This window comes from Anas platyrhynchos, chromosome Z, assembly GCF_047663525.1.
Source record: "Anas platyrhynchos isolate ZD024472 breed Pekin duck chromosome Z, IASCAAS_PekinDuck_T2T, whole genome shotgun sequence".
Classification (NCBI taxonomy): Eukaryota; Metazoa; Chordata; class Aves; order Anseriformes; family Anatidae; genus Anas; species Anas platyrhynchos.
The window spans coordinates 73926414-73942844 of NC_092621.1; the positions used below are offsets into that span (position 1 = coordinate 73926414).

A 16431-nucleotide genomic window follows, 5' to 3' on the forward strand; every position below is an offset into this window, starting at 1 on the left:
ACGGGTCCTGGAAAGGAATGACGAGCAAGTGCAGTGAAGGGCACGGGGTGTGAGGGATGGAGGGCAGGTCCCCGAGCGCCACGCGGAGCTGTTTCCTTCCGTGCAGCAGGGATCTCTCTGCGAGCACAACTTCTGTGCAGGAGCCGTAGGAAGCACGTAACGAGCAAAAAGCAGATTTTTTTTCTCCTTCCTTCCTGTCTCCTTTCCTTCCTCTTTCCTTTTTCCTCTCGTTCTTCCCTTCCCTTCTTTCCCTTCCCTTCCCCCCAGCCTCCCTCCCTCCCTCCCTTCCACCCTGAAGGTTTGTTTCCACAAATCGCCCTCGATGCCGAGCCCCGGGCGGGCAAATCTCAGCAGCAGCCCCGGGGCCGCGACGGAAACTTCGCGGGCGGGCAGGAGGAACGGCACCGGGGGAAGGGGACCGGGACGGGGACACGGACAGGGGCAGGGATATAGGGGCAGGGGCAGGGGTGGGGATGGAGATAGGGACGGGAATAGGGATAGGGATAGGGATAGGGATAGGGATAGGGATAGGGATAGGGATAGGGATAGGGATAGGGATAGGGATAGGGATAGGGACGGGGAGGGGGATAGGGATGGGGACGGGGATAGGGATGGGGATGGGGATAGGGATGGGGATAGGGATAGGGACGGGGATAGGGACGGGGATAGCAGTAGGGGAAGGTGAAAGAGGAAAAGAAAAGGGAAAAGGGAAAAGGGAAAAGGGAAAAGGGAAAAGGGAAAAGGGAAAAGGGAAAAGGGAAGGACAATGAATAGGGATAGTGATTGGGATAAGGGAAGGAATAGAGAAAAGGATAAACAAAGGGGAAAGGGTGAGGAAAGGGGAAAGGGAAAAGGGGGAGGGGAAAGGGTAAAGAGATATGGATATGGATATGGATTGGGATAGGGATAGGGATAGGGATTGGGGAAAGGGGAAAGGGGAAAGGGGACAGAGAAAAGGGAAAAGGGAAAGGAAACGGGAAAGGAAAAGTGATGGAGATGGGGATACAGACAGGGGTGTGGATAGCGATACGGATACGGATGGCTGTATGGATACGGACAGGGACAGCAGCATCTCCCCCACCGCGCCCCCTCCCCTCCCCTCCCAACGCAGCCCCCCGCCCACTCCCCTCCCTCCCTCCCTCCTCCCAGCGGAGTGGCGTGCCGCGCGGCCAATCGCGCTCCTCCCCTTCCCCGGGGGGCGGGCCCAGCCGGCGGGGCCAATGGCAGCGCGCCGTGCGCCGGCACGCGCGGCTTGGGGGGGGGGGGGGCGGTGGCGGCGGCGGTGGGAGAAGAAGAAGAAGAAGAAGCGGGAGAGCGCGCGCGCCCCCACCCCCCACCCCTCTCGGTGCGCGCCGCCGTGCGCGGGCACGCGCACCGCACGCAGCCCCGTGTCGGCGGCGGGCAGGGAGCCGGGCGGCGGGGCTGCTATAAAGCCGCGGGGCGGGCACGGCTCGGCACGGCTCGGCTCGGCCCCCCGCCGCCCCGCCATGCAGCAGCGGAGCCCGGCCGACAGCCGCTAGGAAAGGGAGGGGGGAAGGAAGGAAGGAAAAGAAGGAAAAGAAGGAAGGAGCCCGGCTCCGCCGAGCGCCCTCGGCTCTTTGTTCCCGCAGCTCTCCATCCCTCCATCCCTCCCTCCCTCCCTCCATTCCCTCCCCCTTCTCCTTCTTTTTTTTTTTTTTTTTTTTTGTGTGTGTGTGTGTTGTTCCGTCGGGTCGCGGAAGGAGGATCGTCCTGTCACTCGCGCTCCGTTTCAGTTCTCTCTCCCCCCTCCTTTTTTTTTTTTTTTTCTTATTTTTAATTTTACATTTTTTTTTTCTTTTTTCTTTCCCCAGTGTCGGACTGTTGGGGGAGGGAGGGAGAGGATTGTTTTGATTTTTTTTTTATTCTTTTTTTTTTTTTTTTTTTTTCCTGCATCCTTTCAGAACTACCCGCAATTTATCTCTTGCGTGTTGTTCTCCAGAGAACCGCTTCTTTACCGGGAGAACCGCACCGTTACTTTTTTTTTTTCCTTCTTTTTTTCTTTTTTTCCTATTTTTTTTTTTAAAGCAGAGAACAGGAAGGTAAGTTGTGGCTCCATTCTTTCCGTCACCCCGTGCGTGCCGCGGGCACCCCCGAGGTGCGCTGCGCGCACCCCCCCCTTTCTCCCCCCCCCCAACCCCTGCACGCCCCGCGCTCGCGGCTCCGAGCACACGCGGGACGGGGCCGCGCGGGGAGGTGTGCGCGCACCCGACGGCTCCAAAACTTAACCCCCCCCTCCTCCCCGTACCCCCTGTCGGGCTCCGCGCCGGGAGCATCCGAAGGGACGGACCCACGCGGCGCGGGCGCCGGGAGGCGGATCGCTTTGAGGAGATAAACCTGCTTTTGGGAATTAGCCGGGATAAGACCCCCCCCCCCCCCCCCACACACACACACACACACACGCTCACACATAATCACACACACCCCCCCTCCGCCTAATTGCATTAACCGCGGACCCAGAGCGCGCAGCGCCCGCGGGTGCGCAGAGAAAGCGGCGAGCCCTCGGAGGGGAGAAATCGCCGACCGTCGGGGGACAGAGGGATGGAGGGAGGGAGGAATGGATGGATGGACGGCGGGGGGTATGGTGCCTCCCCCCAGCCTATGGTGAGCCCGCTGCGGGCGGGGGGCGCGCCCCTTTGTTCGGCGGCGCTGCGCGCAGGCTACAGGCGGGGCTTTGCGCGCACTTTGCGCGCCGGCGGAGCCCCCCCGCTCCCGTCCCTCGCCCTCCCGGGGCGGCGGGGATCCCTCTCCGCTGAGCTCGGGGAAGTTTGCAGCCGCCGGAGCCCCCCGGACGGGGCGTCCCGGCCTCGGGATCCCTCCCCCCCCCCCCCCACCTCTCGCCCTCCGCTCCCCCGACGGCGCGGTGCGGGCAGGGGGAGGCGGCGGCGGGCAGGCGCTGTCCCCGCGGCTCCCGTGCGCTCCCGGTGGGGACCAGACCCGATCGCTGCCATTGTTGCTTAATTTATGCCCGGCACGTCGCTCCGTGCCCACCTATTTCCCATATGAAAAGAATTAATAGGGGAGCTGCACAGCCGGGGCACGCGGATCGCGGGACGTGCTCGCCCGGCGTTCCCGAGGACCGGTTGGCGGAACCGGGCTCCGCGGCTAATTAACAAATTATTGTTAATTGCGGGGAAGGGATTTGCACGACGAAGCAGCCGGGGAGGGAGTGGAGGGGGACACGGGACGCAGCCGGGGCCGGGGCTTTGCCCGAGGGGGCGGCCGGCGGCGCTCGGTGGTCACCTTTCCCCGGGGGGCACCGTGCCCTGCCGTCGGACCCCGGCAGCGAACGGGCACGGCCGCTGCCCCCCGGTGCCCCCCGCAGCCTCGCTGTGCCCGCAGGTGCCCGGGGTCCGCCCCCTCCAGGGCGAGGGGGGAACGTGCCCGGGGCTGGGCGGGGGTCTCCGGCCGGTGCCGGGGGCGCGGCCCCGTGGTCGCGGGGCTCTTTGAGTGGCCGCCGGCGGTGTCACTCAGGCGGGGGCGGGCGGTGGGAGCCTTTATCAGCCCGGCACCGCCCTGATCGCTCTCCTTTCGGCGGGGTGGTACTGGCCGGGAGAGTGGGAGGGAGGGTGGGGGCGGCGGTACCGGCACCTCCAAAGCCAGCGGGTGAGGGGGGCGCCGCGCAGACACCCACCCCCCCAAAAAAAAGCCCCCTCGGGGGGTCGTCGTAGGGAGCATCCGCGCCCTGCGGGACCGGCCGTCGGGGAATTGGGGGGGGGAGGTTGGAGGGGAGGCGAAAGGAATGGGGAGGAGGCCGACGGGGAATTGGGGGGGGGGGATATCGGTTTTGGGGAGGGAGGAGGGGCTGAGGGGGAGGGGGGGCTCGAGGGGGCGGGTGGTCGCAGCGGGTGTTGTTGGAGGGGAGGGTAAAAGCGAGGAGCGTGCGGAGGCTTTTCATCCTGCCCTGTCGTCGTAGGTAACCTGTGGCTTTTCGGCAGTGTTGGAGCGCTGCACTTGGCAACTTGCAAACTCCAAGGTATTTTGCAGCGTGGCGTCGACAGCGGCGGACCGCTGCGGGCGGTGTCCGTCTGTCCGTCCGTCTCTCCCTCGTTCACCCCCCCACCCCCCCTCCCCGCCTCCTCCTAGACGGGCTCCGTCGGGTTTTGTGCGACCATGCAGATTTTTTTTTTTATTTCATTATTTTTTTTATTTTTTATTTTTTATTTTTTTTGAACGCCTTCTCTTCTCTCCCCCTCATCCCCCCCCGCCTCCCACGTGGTGCTAATTGGCCGGGTTTTGGCACCTGCTCTCCTGGCAGGGCATTGTGGAGCAACCCCCTTTGTCTCGCCCGCAGCGTCTCCCGGTGACTTTTCTCCCACCCTCGGCACTGAGCGCCGCTCCCATGCAGCCCGTGCCGGGCAGGGAAGCGCCTTTGGGTGCTGGGGAGGGGGCTCTGTGGGTCGCCCTGCCCTTCCTTGGGTGCTGCAGCATGCCTGTGTCGCCCCAAGAGCTCCTCGACGGGTGCCACCCGCGTTGGTGCACGGCGGGTTAGGTGCGGGTGTAGCGCGTTTGGGCGAGGGATGGAAATTTGATCTTATTTCTCGTGGTGTGGGGGGAAAAGTGGTGGTCGTAGCTGGGTGTGATTGAGTTCAGAGCGCTAAAAATGTGTTAAAAACGTTCGCGGGGCTTTGGGAGACAACTTTGGTGCTGCGATTTAGCAGCTGCATAGGACTTGAGTGTCTGCTTGTCTTAACAAGTGACGTTTGCTGAAGTAGCAGTACCAAATGAATTGAGAGGTTTGCAGCATGTATGTGCTTCTCTTAAAGGTAAGGGGTTCCAGGCTTTTATACTGAAAAGCAGCCAGTTTGATGCCCTTCAACTTTGTCTATCTCTGCCTGGATGGTGAATGTTAAATTGCGCTGGCAGAGTTGATAAAATACCCCAGTAAATGGGAATATGTTCTGCTGGACAGCGGGCTGTTACCTAGGGCTTCAGTTCTGCGTTTTTCCTTTTAACGCTGTGCATTCTGCATCTAGAAGTGGCATTTGTTCAGTTCTAGTCCTGCCTTCCTTCCCTCACCTTTTGGAAAAGCTGTGCTGGGGGTGATGGCTGAAGCATAGACTTTGAATCTGCCTTATTGTGCTCATAAGTCATTTTCTTTGTAAATGCAGAATTGGTAGTTGTGCGTACTGCTTTAAGAAGGGGCGAGATTTAATTGGAAAAGAAGGGATGAGATGTAATTGGAAATGTAGATGTTTGGAGTCTTCACAGTGAAATATTGAGAGCATTTGTAACTGTAGGCACACACAAATGACCTTGAAACCGCTGAGGAATTTTACTGTACTTCCTAAGATTTGGCAAAGTGTAGCGTTAGTGCCACTTTGAAATGCCTTATGGCTCTACCTGAACTAATGTTTTTTCTCAGAAATAGAGGTATTAATTTTGCGCGTTTTTATTCTGGCGGAGTGGTTTATCCTTTCTGTATGCAGTGGAGACTAATTGTTTTAGTCTTAGCATCTGAAGCCTCTTCAATACAGTCATATTTGCGTAAATCTCTTCTTTTTTATTGGCTTAGTTATGCTAATATGAGATTTCTGTGTATAAATTTATTTTAACTTTCCCATAGTAAGGTGAACATAAATTGTCATTCATTTCCCTGGCTTGTTTTAAATGCTGTTCTGCTGTGAGAGGTGTTGGTCCTTTCATTAGTGTTTTTTTTGTTGTTGTTCATATATGTTTTGCCTCTTTATAAGTCTTGCACTTCTGCTCTTGAGCTGAGGTATCCAGGTGTAGTGAGTTTAAATTGTTCTAAGCAGCTGTTAACTTGATTTGGAGTATATGCTCTTAAAAAAAAAAAAAGGCAAAAATCTTTTGCGTTATTTCACAGGTTTCTGGGTGGCTGCGTACTGACTACGCTAAAGCCCCAGACTCAATCCAATTAAACCCTTTGTAAAGCTAAGCTAGATTTTTGGGAAGGACAGAGCTAAGATATCTTTATTTAGGGACTAAGTAGGAAATAGATGACGTATGATCTAGCATTGTCTTTTTTAAAAAGCGCAACGAATACTTCAGCTTTTTGTGTTCCTTAAAATAAGTCAATGCCATTGGAGAGGTGGACTTTGCAGGTAAAAATAGTACAAGGATGCAAGCATAAGCTCCTTCCCAGTAGCAGAAATGTTGAAATGCTGCTTTGATAGGTAAAACCCTTGCAGTCCTGCAGCGTAATGACTTTTGATTATATTTGTTGCCACTGAGGTTCTTCATAGCAATAAAACAGAATGCTACCTAATGGATAAATTCAATTTGTGATGAATATACATTTCAATCCTGCTTTAAAGCCATCTTTGCTTTTGCTCTAATGCTTTTCTAATAGATGCTGGTATCAACAGAGGGCAGTGAATGCTACCAGCTACTGCTAGGAGTTTAAAAGTGAGAGAACATTGCCTTTGTGCACAGAGCTTTCTTGTCCTGACAGCCCCCAAATCAATTGAAAAAATCACAATGCTATCCAGCAGGATTAGCTGACGGTGCTTTGGTTTTTGACGTCTGTAGTTCCAATTCTGAAGGAAGCAACTGCATGCTTTTTGATCTCTTGTCTGTGTAAATCTACCTAATTTCACTTAGGAGGATTAGTCTGGAGAAGCTGCTATAACAGCGCTAGAATTCATAGCTTTTAGCTACTACAACCTGTGGGCCAGATCAAGATGTTTTGTTGTCTAATCCTTGTTGAAATTTAAAAGCCATCCTGAGTTTCTGATGGCAAAATAGCGTGGAGAGGCAGGCTTCTTTACTGATTACTGCTGAAGATCGAGAAAGTACCAAACACTGAGCAAGCTGCTTTTGCCTGTTATGTATTGCTGTTGATTTGTAGGGACACCTAGCATCTAATATTTTGCTACTGAGCAACTACCTATGGTGCTAAACTTGACAGAGACTTCATTTAGAAAACACCTAATTGCTGGTTTTCTCTGCATTTGGGAGTTCTTGCTGTTTAGCCCAGACTTCTTGACACACAGCTTTGTAAAAAGTGTATCTTGGAAAGGTGACCTCAGTGAAACACTTGGCTTTAGTAGCCTGTGTTCTGTAGAGCGTGGCTCTTCAGTTCTAAAATTGTGAAATACTTACTAACTGCTAATTACAGAAATCTTAAGAAATGCATGTTTTTTTGAACTTACTTTGAAATTCTAAAAGTGCATCAAGTTTTCAAGTAGCTTGTGTTCCGAATCTGATTTTGCTGGCAAAATATCTGTGGAGTTGTAGCAGCTGTAACTATATAAAAGCAGGAATTGTAATGGGAACATCTTTCTTCAGTACATTTGAAAACACAATTGGGAACAAGAGTAAGCTCTCCAGATGGAGTTTACAATGTGCTGCACTGTTTTCTGTTCTGTTTGAGCCACTGTGCTTTGTGGTACTCCTGTAGTTAAGCAACAGGGGTTTTCACTTGATCTGATAGTCATAGTAAGCCTGGACATATGGGGGTTTGGAAAAAGCTGTAACTTCCTATTAGGAAGTCTGGAAGAGTACAAGGAGTGTGAGTGGCTCTGCAATACTCTGCAGTTGTGAGTGCACCGGCCTGAGATCGGTGAGAATCGTTCTAGATGGTTCTGGGCTTCGCTTTGTGGAGTGTTTTCTGACACCAATTCTTCATTCCCTTGTTCAGCCCTGAGACTGCTGGTCAGCAGAAACTGTACAAACAGATATGTATACCAGATGAACTGTTCAGATGTTGCAATAAGGACTGAGCATATTGGTTTGCTGTTTTTAGAGGAAACAAAAACAAAAAAAACCTAGGTACTATACTACAGTTGCAGTAGTTGACCAAATGACTCGAGCTAGAAAATAATACAGTGGGCTCTCAAAGGGCTCCAGGAGCTTTCTCTGATCTTCATCTGAGCGTGGAGTAGATATAGATGAGTTTATGCACTGGACAGTTACTCAATTGCTGGAACATAAAATACGTCAGTGCAATTTCTTAACTACTTAATACCTGAGTACTGGTGAAATAGGGCAACTTAAATGTTTGAATGCTTTATAAAACAGTTGAAATAAAGGTAGGAAAGGCTGTTCAATGTATTCATTGATGCATTTACCGAGCAGCCTTTCTGTAGGTCCATGCTAGGTACATTTGCTTTCAGACTCCTCAGGATGAGTTTGTTTATCCAAATACTACTACGGATTGATCTAAAGAAGATTTATGTATAGGTATGGAACGGAGCTGCCTTCTTGTGGTCAGGCTACTTGTGCTCTTCCGTAGTTTTAATCTTAATGACAGCAATTAAATTAGCAGGATTTATTTTACAGTATGAATGAACAAAGTTAACATTTACTTGAATTTCATGGAAATTTGTAGGTAAATGCCTCATTCTAACTAACAAGGGGTGAGAGGAGGAGATCCAGCTGTGGAAAGGGAAAAGTAATGCAGATATGACTTCTCTGCTGGTAGCGGTTTTTCACCTCTCTCATAATATTTTCAGTAGTAGTGTTGCATATTTTTTTTCAAAAGTAGAATTGTGGTCAGGTGGAACACTTGGAGTCTACTTTCCTGTGTGTTCTCTTTAGTTTCTTGTGTTGTGTTATATTGATTCACTGAAGAGTTTTGCTACATGAGGAGGAGGTAGGACAGAGGTAAGCTGTAACCTCTCTGCAATTTCCAGTGGGCTGAATTGCCAGGATGAGATAGTGGTACCAGTGAGTTCTGCAGATATTCAAGCTGTACCTGCATGCTGCTGTGCTTTAAAGTGTGAAAGAGGCCTCCTGCTTTGTTTTCAGCTTCAAGGCAAGCAGTGGATATAGTCTAACATTAACATTTGTGGGATCTAAATTAAGTTTGCTAGGAAAAAAAAAAGTGGTTTTGTGAGTCTTGAAGCAAAAGCTGTCATTTTGAGATTTAGACAGTCAACAGAAAATGCACACAAGTTACAGAGGGCTGTAGGGTTTTGTTCCTATGTAACAATATGAGAAGCTCAGTAGTGCCTTAATGTAGATAAAAATCAGTTGTGCATTTCATGGTGATGTCTGACATGGCTTTTTGTTAATATTGGAGCTGTGGAGTGCCTTCATGAAATAATTATGTTTTAGACTTGCTCAAGCAAAAATGTAAAGTGAGAAATGAAATACAGGCAGCCAGAAAAAGGGCAAGGATTTGTCCGTGTTTAAACTGGGCCTCGTGAATTTGGCATCTTTTGTTCTGTGCTTGTGTCATACCTCTCCACTTTTGACGCAGAACACTCCTTCACTTATCTGTGCTTAACCTCGATATTTTGAGGGTATCTGAGAATGGTTTCTTGCGGTTAGTCTTCTCCCGTATGTGCTGCAGAAACATCTATGCCTGGTCTAAAGCAGTGCAGAAGGCTGGATGTCTAAACAGCTTTTAACTGCTCATGGAAACAGTGGGGCAGGAACAGAGGCGCTCGTTCAGCTACAGGAAGTGTTTCCTGCAACACTGCTCCAGGTGACTCAGAGGTGCACGTAAGGAAGGAAGGACGAGAAGGTCCCTTGGAATCTGGTCTAGAAGGGGGGGGGGTCTTTGGTGGGGAACCTGCCTGTGAGGGGGAGTAGGTATTGTGGCTGTCACAGCAGAAGAAAACACTATTAACAGGTATTTGTGCTTCTGAATGACTGCTTTTTGCATATATGTGCATAGCAATTGCACTTAAATAGGGAATAAATGGGTAATGCACTGCTAGTGGCAAGTACACCTTCACGATATTCTTCTGCTTTTGTAATGGAGTCCTTGTTTCTGTGCCGTCCATTTTGTTTGTCCTCCTCAAATGGCAAAAAACTAATGCTGGGACCTCTTTTTTTTTTTTTTATTCATCCATTAGCATTAAATTTCATACGTACCTATCAGATTTCAACGCAGAGCAAGATTTTGGGGTTTGCTTTCTCCTTCTGTCTACTATTCATCTCCAACCAGCAAACCTTTACAAGGTAAAGGTAAGAAGTAAATGCTATTCCTTGCACATCACAGTTGATTTAGGAAAGGTGTTTAAATATTTTCCATATTAACATCCGAATACCTGCTGTAATTGTAATTAAGGATATTATTTTTATTTCTAGAAGCATGCTCAGAAATCTTGTCAGACTTCCTACTGTGATTCTATCTTCCCAATATGCATTAGAAGCTGTTTTCTGTGTGTTTTCAAAAGAGGGACAACTAAAGTCATAACTCTAAAACACCATATGCTTCTCATAACAAACTATGCATATACTGCAAGCACTCAGTAGTAAAGAAGTGAGTTTATTAATAAATTCAACTTCTGTTTTGATGTGTTTTGAGTTTAGTTATATTCCAAAATTGAGTTCCTGACAAAACTACTATTCCTAATCTGGCCAGAGCACCCATTCCAAAAGGGACTGGAAAATTGCTGACAAAGTGAACTGCACGAAGTGAGGAAGACTTTAGAAGCTGCTTTTGCATTCAGATAGTTAAACTGTGAAACTTGGCATAGCAATAGCACTTGCCTTGGACTGCGTCCATGGTTGAGAAGTTGGTAGGCAAGATGAGAATTGCAGCCTCATTAACCAACTCAGTAGCTGATTTTTTTCTGTAACAGTTGAGCAAACTGAAAGAAAATTAAATGGAGTCATGCTTGTCTTTTGATAAAGGCTATTTTTGTCAGGAAAGTGCTTCTTGTAGTGAAAATTCCTCTGAACCAGTGCAATTTAATGATATAAAACTAGTCATCCTGGTAGAGACAAGGCTTTTTTGGATGCAGCTGTGATGGCCAAGGTTATCGTCTATGCTGATTTATAACTGAGTTTAGGGTTGCTTTTTTTTTTTCCACATGCAAGGTTTCTTGCACAGTTAAATGTGTATGAAACAGTTGACTGCTTCTATGTTAAGAGGTATAACACAGACTATGCATACAAAGTCTCTCTGAAGGTGTTTTTTTTGTTTGTTTAAGATGAGTAACATTAGGAAAATGTAGATTCTGTTACTAATTGTTGGGCTTGGTAACTTCAGAACTAAATGTTAAAGAGTAGATAGTGCCGGCAAAGTTTCTATAGCAAAAATACAAATTGTTTTTCCTCTTTTGTAAATGACATTTTTTTACCTTTACAAATAGCACATGTAACCAGGTGCAGTAAGGGTTAAGTGTATTGAACCATGTTTGTGTGTAGGGAAACAAGGGATGTCAATGTTCCTGAAGAAATGCTAAGTTGCATCGCCAGTCTTTGGTGTGTATTGCACGGAATGAGCAAATGCACCAAACTTCCTGTTGAAAGTAACACATGAGAATGAAGTGAGATGAGTTGCATAGGAACCTTTTCCTTTTTCTTGACTTGAATCTGAAATTTCACAGTTGATTTAACTTGCATTTCTACATATCAGTCTTGCATAACCATGATATATTCTGCCAGAGGGCCCAAAATTAGGGACTTAATTTAATAGGCTATTTCTAGTGGCTGCTCAAATGTTGTATAGATTCTTTAGAAAGGGCAGGCTGGGGGGGGGGGGGTGGGCAGGGAGGTGTTGTTACCAGCTCTGTCAATGACCAGCTGGAGCGTATGGCCCTACCAGGGGACGGATGAGGAGCTGACAGTTTATAGGTTAGGCTTAAAGAGGGAACAGGGTTAGATGACATTATAGTGGGGGGGCTGCTACAGGTCTTCTGACTAGGGGAGTAGAAGAGAGTAGAAGAGGTCCTCTGCAGATGGATGGGAGCAGCCTTATGTTTGCAGCCTTATGGGGGATTTCAGCTACCTGGATATCTGTTAGGACAACACAGCAGGGCATAAGCAGTTCCTGGAATGTGTTGATGATAACATCCTTCTCCAAGCAATAGAGAAGCCAGTGCAGAGACTCACTCTGCTGGACTTCAGTCTTACCAACAAAGAAGGGTTTGATTGGGAATGTGAAGGTCAAAGGCAGTCTTGGCTGTAGTGACCATGAAATGGATGAGTTCAAGATCCTTAGGGAAGCAGAGATGGTGATAAACAAGCTCATGGCCCTGGGCTTCAGGGAGGTAGGCTTTGGCCTTTTTGGTATCTGCTTAGTAGCATGCTGTAGGATAAGGTCCTGGAGGGAAGAGAAGCTAACATTCTGCAGTATTCAGGGATCACCTACTCCAACCTCAGGAGCAGAGCATCCCAGCAAAGAGGAAGTCCACCAAAAACTCCAGAAGGCCTGCATGGATATACAAAGAGTTCCTGGCCAAACTCAAACATAAAAGGAAACCCAAAGTGGGTGGAAGCAAAGGCAGGTAACCTGGCAGGAATACAGACACACTGGCAGAGCATCCAGGGATGACATTAGGAAAGCTAAATTGGAAATGGAATTGAATCTGCCTGAGGATGTCAAAGACAACAACAAAGTCTTTTATACAAAGTCTTTGATGTACTCATCAATGACAGAGGAAGACTAGGGAAAATGTGAGCTCATTGCAGAATGAAACAGAGGACTTGGTTACACAGGATAGTGAAAAGGCAAAAGTACTGAATCCCTTCTTTGCCTCAGCGTTACAAGCAAGAACAGCCCTATGGAACTGCAGGTCTCAGAAACCAGGGGAAGAATGGAGCAAGGAAAATGCAGCCATGGTAAGAGCATGAAGTCAGGGAATACTAAGCAGACTGAGCTATAAGTCCATAGGCTCTGATAAGGTGCCCTTTTGAATGCTGAGGGAGCTGATAGTTGTCACTGTAAGGGCACTTGCAGTAATCTTTCTTTGGTCATGGCAGCTAGAAGAAGTGCTTGAAGACTGGAGAAATGTAAATGTCTCTTTCTTAAAGATGTGCAAGGAGCAGAACCTAAGGAACAACAGGCTGGTCAGCCTCACCTCAGTCCCTGGGAATGTGATGGGACAGCTAATCCTGGAAAACATTTTCTAAGCAGGTGAAGGGCAAGAAGATCATCAACCGTAGCCAGTGTGGATTCACCAAGGGGAAGTCAAATTTGGCCATCTTGCTTTTACAATGAAATGACCAGCGTGGTGGATGAGGGAAGAGCAATGGATATTGCCTTCCTTGTATTCCTTGCCTTCAGTAACTGGAGTACCTTTGCTGTGAGGAAAGGCTGAGAGCTGCTTGTGCCCTTTCTGGGGTTTGGACCAGGTGATCTACAGAAGTGTCTTCCAATTTAACCATACTGTGACTCCACAATACCTCTTCATATCTTTGTTACCAGAATCTTCCAATTTAACCATACTGTGACTCCACAATACCTCTTCATATCTTTGTTACTAGAAAAGGCTGGGTTGCTTTCATTTGTGTACATCTGAAAAATCTGTCTGTTAGACTATTAGGAAGAGCTGTAGTCATGTAATTTCAATCACGCTTTTAGTCCAAATTAAGATAAGCGAGTAAATTCCCATCAAACTGCAGTATAGGTATGCAGGTCTTTTGGTCTTTTCTTTGTGCTACCTAAATGCACATAAACTGCATGATGTAGATATCTAACACTACAGGGAAAGCTTTGAACACTTAAAATGTAGGTGTACGTGCTTGTAACACGTGCATGGATGAAAGGGTTTCTTCATCCTAAATGGAAAAACACGTTGTTTAACAGGATTAAATGGGAATAGGAGCTTGAAATCATTGAAAAAAAATAAGTGTTTGAAGTATTGTAAATATAGGAAAGAGGTAAAGAGGCCTTTCATTTTGAGATGCAAGATGAGTAGCTTGAGCTATGTCTGTAACTGAGGTTTTTAAAGTCCTGTAAAGCTGATCTTGAGATGTCTCTTAAGGCATGTCTGATTCCATCTACTTTGCAATACTGTTGAAAACTACAGAGACAGTGAGTCCTTGGCTTCATGGTGTGCCCTTCCTTCTGCTTTTTCTTTCCTGACTTCAGGAAGATCACATTACTCACCTAGTTAAAACTTTGGTCAGAATCAGTGACAGTCTACAAATGTCATCCTTGGTGGTATTGTTATGCTCAAATTAAACCTTTAAAACAGTTGCTTTGAGGGCTGTAGCACTTGATGTTCTACTCATACAGAGGTTCTTCATTGCTTTGGCTTGAAGATGGATTAGCTAACATTGAAGTTTTTTTTTTTTCTTAATCCCTCATGGTAATTTTTTTATAGATCTTAAGTTAAATTTCCTGGCCAAACTTATATTCTACACCATGAACCAAAAAAGTGCCAGGCCTCTGTGTACTGGGTTAAAAAAAGTTCCTTGAGGAGCCATTTCCCATAGGTGGCTTCTCTGTGCCAAGCTACCCTAGCTGGTGGTATTGAGCCTTTCTTGCTGTTACCAGCTGTAACCTCAAAAATGAATGCTTTATGTCTGGCCCAATGGTATATGGGAGAGAGCTAAACATGGAGAATGCTATTCTGAAAGCAGAGGAACCTCTGTAATAAGCATGCTATATAAAGGGGACATGCTGTGTGAAGGGGACAGATTACTTCCTTAATCTTCTACAGGGATTTCTTAAAAAAAAAAAGTTTTTTCTTCCCTTCTGAAGCAAAACAAGCCCCCATACTGCTTCAGCTGAAGCACGACAGGTGAATTTTCTTTAGGTGAAGTGGGGATTGGCTTGCCTTTTGATCAGCTGGTGTCAGCTCCCATGGAGACGAGGGAAGCTGCTGGCTTGCAAGGATCTCAGGACCATGTACCTGCCATGGTCAATGGTAGATGCTGTTGGTAGAGGTTCCAGTAAGGCCAGTCTGTGCAGCCTGCCTGATACCCTGGGGCTTCAGGAGGCAGGGAGGGGAAAACCCCATGCTGGGGGCTGTGAATCTCATCTCCCCTGAGAGAATGAAAGCAAATCAGCCTGTTTTGGTCTCAGTGTTACGGATTTCAGGGAAGGAACTGAAGTAGCCTGAGAAAGAGCTTTGTGCAGACTAAACCTGTGTGTCAGTGGAGGGCTTATTGTGGTGGTAGGCATTAGGTGGGCATGATGTGCTGGTGGAGAGGAGTGAGGAGAAAAGTGAGAGAAATAGCTCTGAGCACAGAGGTTGGAGAGGGAGGAGCTGCTCAAGGCCTGGAGCAGACATTTTCTGGGGAAACCACAGTGGAGCAGGCATTTCCTTGACGTCCACGAAGAAGACTGTGGTGGAGCAGATATCCATGCGGTATCTGATGGAGGACCATGCTGGAACAGATATACATGCTGTAGCATGTGGAGGACCTCATGCTCGAGCTGGTGGACGTTTCCTGAAAGAGCTGCAGAACATGGAGAGCTTATGCTGGAGCACAAGAAACGTGTGATGGAGAAGCGACTAATTACCATCCTACTTGTCCCGTGGTGGGGGAAATTAGGAATAGAGTGAAGTTAAACCTGGAAGATGTGGGTAGGGTGAGAGGGAGATATAGTTTTGTTTTTTATTTTTGTTGTTGTGGTGGTGGTTTAGCTTAGCCGGCAGATAGGTACCACACAGCTGCTTGCTCATATTCCTCCCTCCCTCTCTGGGATGAGGGATGAGAATTAGAAAGAAATGAAAACCTGTGGGTTGAGATAAAGACAGTTTATTAGGACAGAAAAGAAAGGAAAATAATGATAATAGTATTACTACTGTGTACAAACAACTGATGTACAATGCAGTTGCTCACCACCTGCTGACTGATGCCCAGCTTATCCCCAGACAGCCAGTTCCCCCGTATTAATTGCTCAGCATTATGTCAAATGGTATGAAATACCCCTTTGGCCAGTTCGGGTCAGCTGTCCTGTGTCTGTTCCCTCCCAGTTCCTGCTGCACCCCTAGCTTGCATGCTAGCAGGACAGTGTGAGAAGCTGAAAAGCCCTTGGCTTGGTGTAAGTACTGCTCTGCTACAATTTAAAACATTAGTGTGTTACCAACATCATTCATCCTAAATCCCAAACACAGCACCATACTAGCTACTAGGAGGAAAACTAACTCTATCCTAGTGGAAATGAGGACATTTTTTACTAAATCTATTTTAATTGGCAGTACATGAATGTTCCTCAATTCAAGGAACTTAGCTTCCAAATTCAGTTCTGTTTGCCTGTGAGGTGTGGCTTCTCCAAACTGTCCCCTAGTTAACAAGGAATAACCAGGCTTTAAAGTGACCCATGGATGTGCATCTAGGGAGTTACTAGTGAAAGCCTGTATTTTCTTCTGTACTTTAGCTTATGCTTGCAGGAAAGGATATTGCTGTGTAAGTATTGTAGGTCCCCGGGCAGGATATCTGCTTGATGCTGTGTGAGTACCTGACCTGATAACAGATTTGTCTTCATTCATACTGGCACCTGAAGCTTTTAAATGTCAGTAGAACAGATTCCTGACAGCCACAGATCCTGTCCTTCTCAAGAGGGAGTAAGATGTTGGAGACTTTATACATTTTGGAAGGGAATAGTTCCAAGGCATATGACTGGCTACATTCTTTTATTTGTTAAACAAAGAAATCAGTTGTCAAAGTTGGTTCTATTAACAAGTTGCCTAGACCACAGACAATTACTGTGGCTTGTGTTCACTACCACGATTAAAGATCTGCAGTCATCCGTCCCCAAAAGTGACAGACCTTTAAATGGTCTCTCTCTGGTAGGTCTTTGTCCCTTCTTTTGAG

General features: G+C 47.6%; 1 protein-coding gene across 41 annotated transcripts in view; it reads left to right on the forward strand.

The window, feature by feature from the left end:
• Nucleotides 1–1578: 1578 nt before the first annotated feature.
• Nucleotides 1579–16431, forward strand: part of ELAVL2 (ELAV like RNA binding protein 2) — a 91541-nt gene continuing 76688 nt past the window's right edge. For 8 of the 41 annotated variants that reach the window (XM_038170839.2, XM_072031243.1, XM_038170848.2 and 5 more), the window contains exons 1-2: nt 3556–3624; nt 3935–3994. The gene's annotated coding sequence lies outside the window, so the exon portion shown is untranslated. Of the gene's footprint in view, nt 2061–3555; nt 3625–3934; nt 3995–9785; nt 9898–16431 lie in introns of those variants that run through there. The other 33 variants (XM_038170834.2, XM_038170837.2, XM_072031242.1 and 30 more) reach the window with 18 other exon arrangements.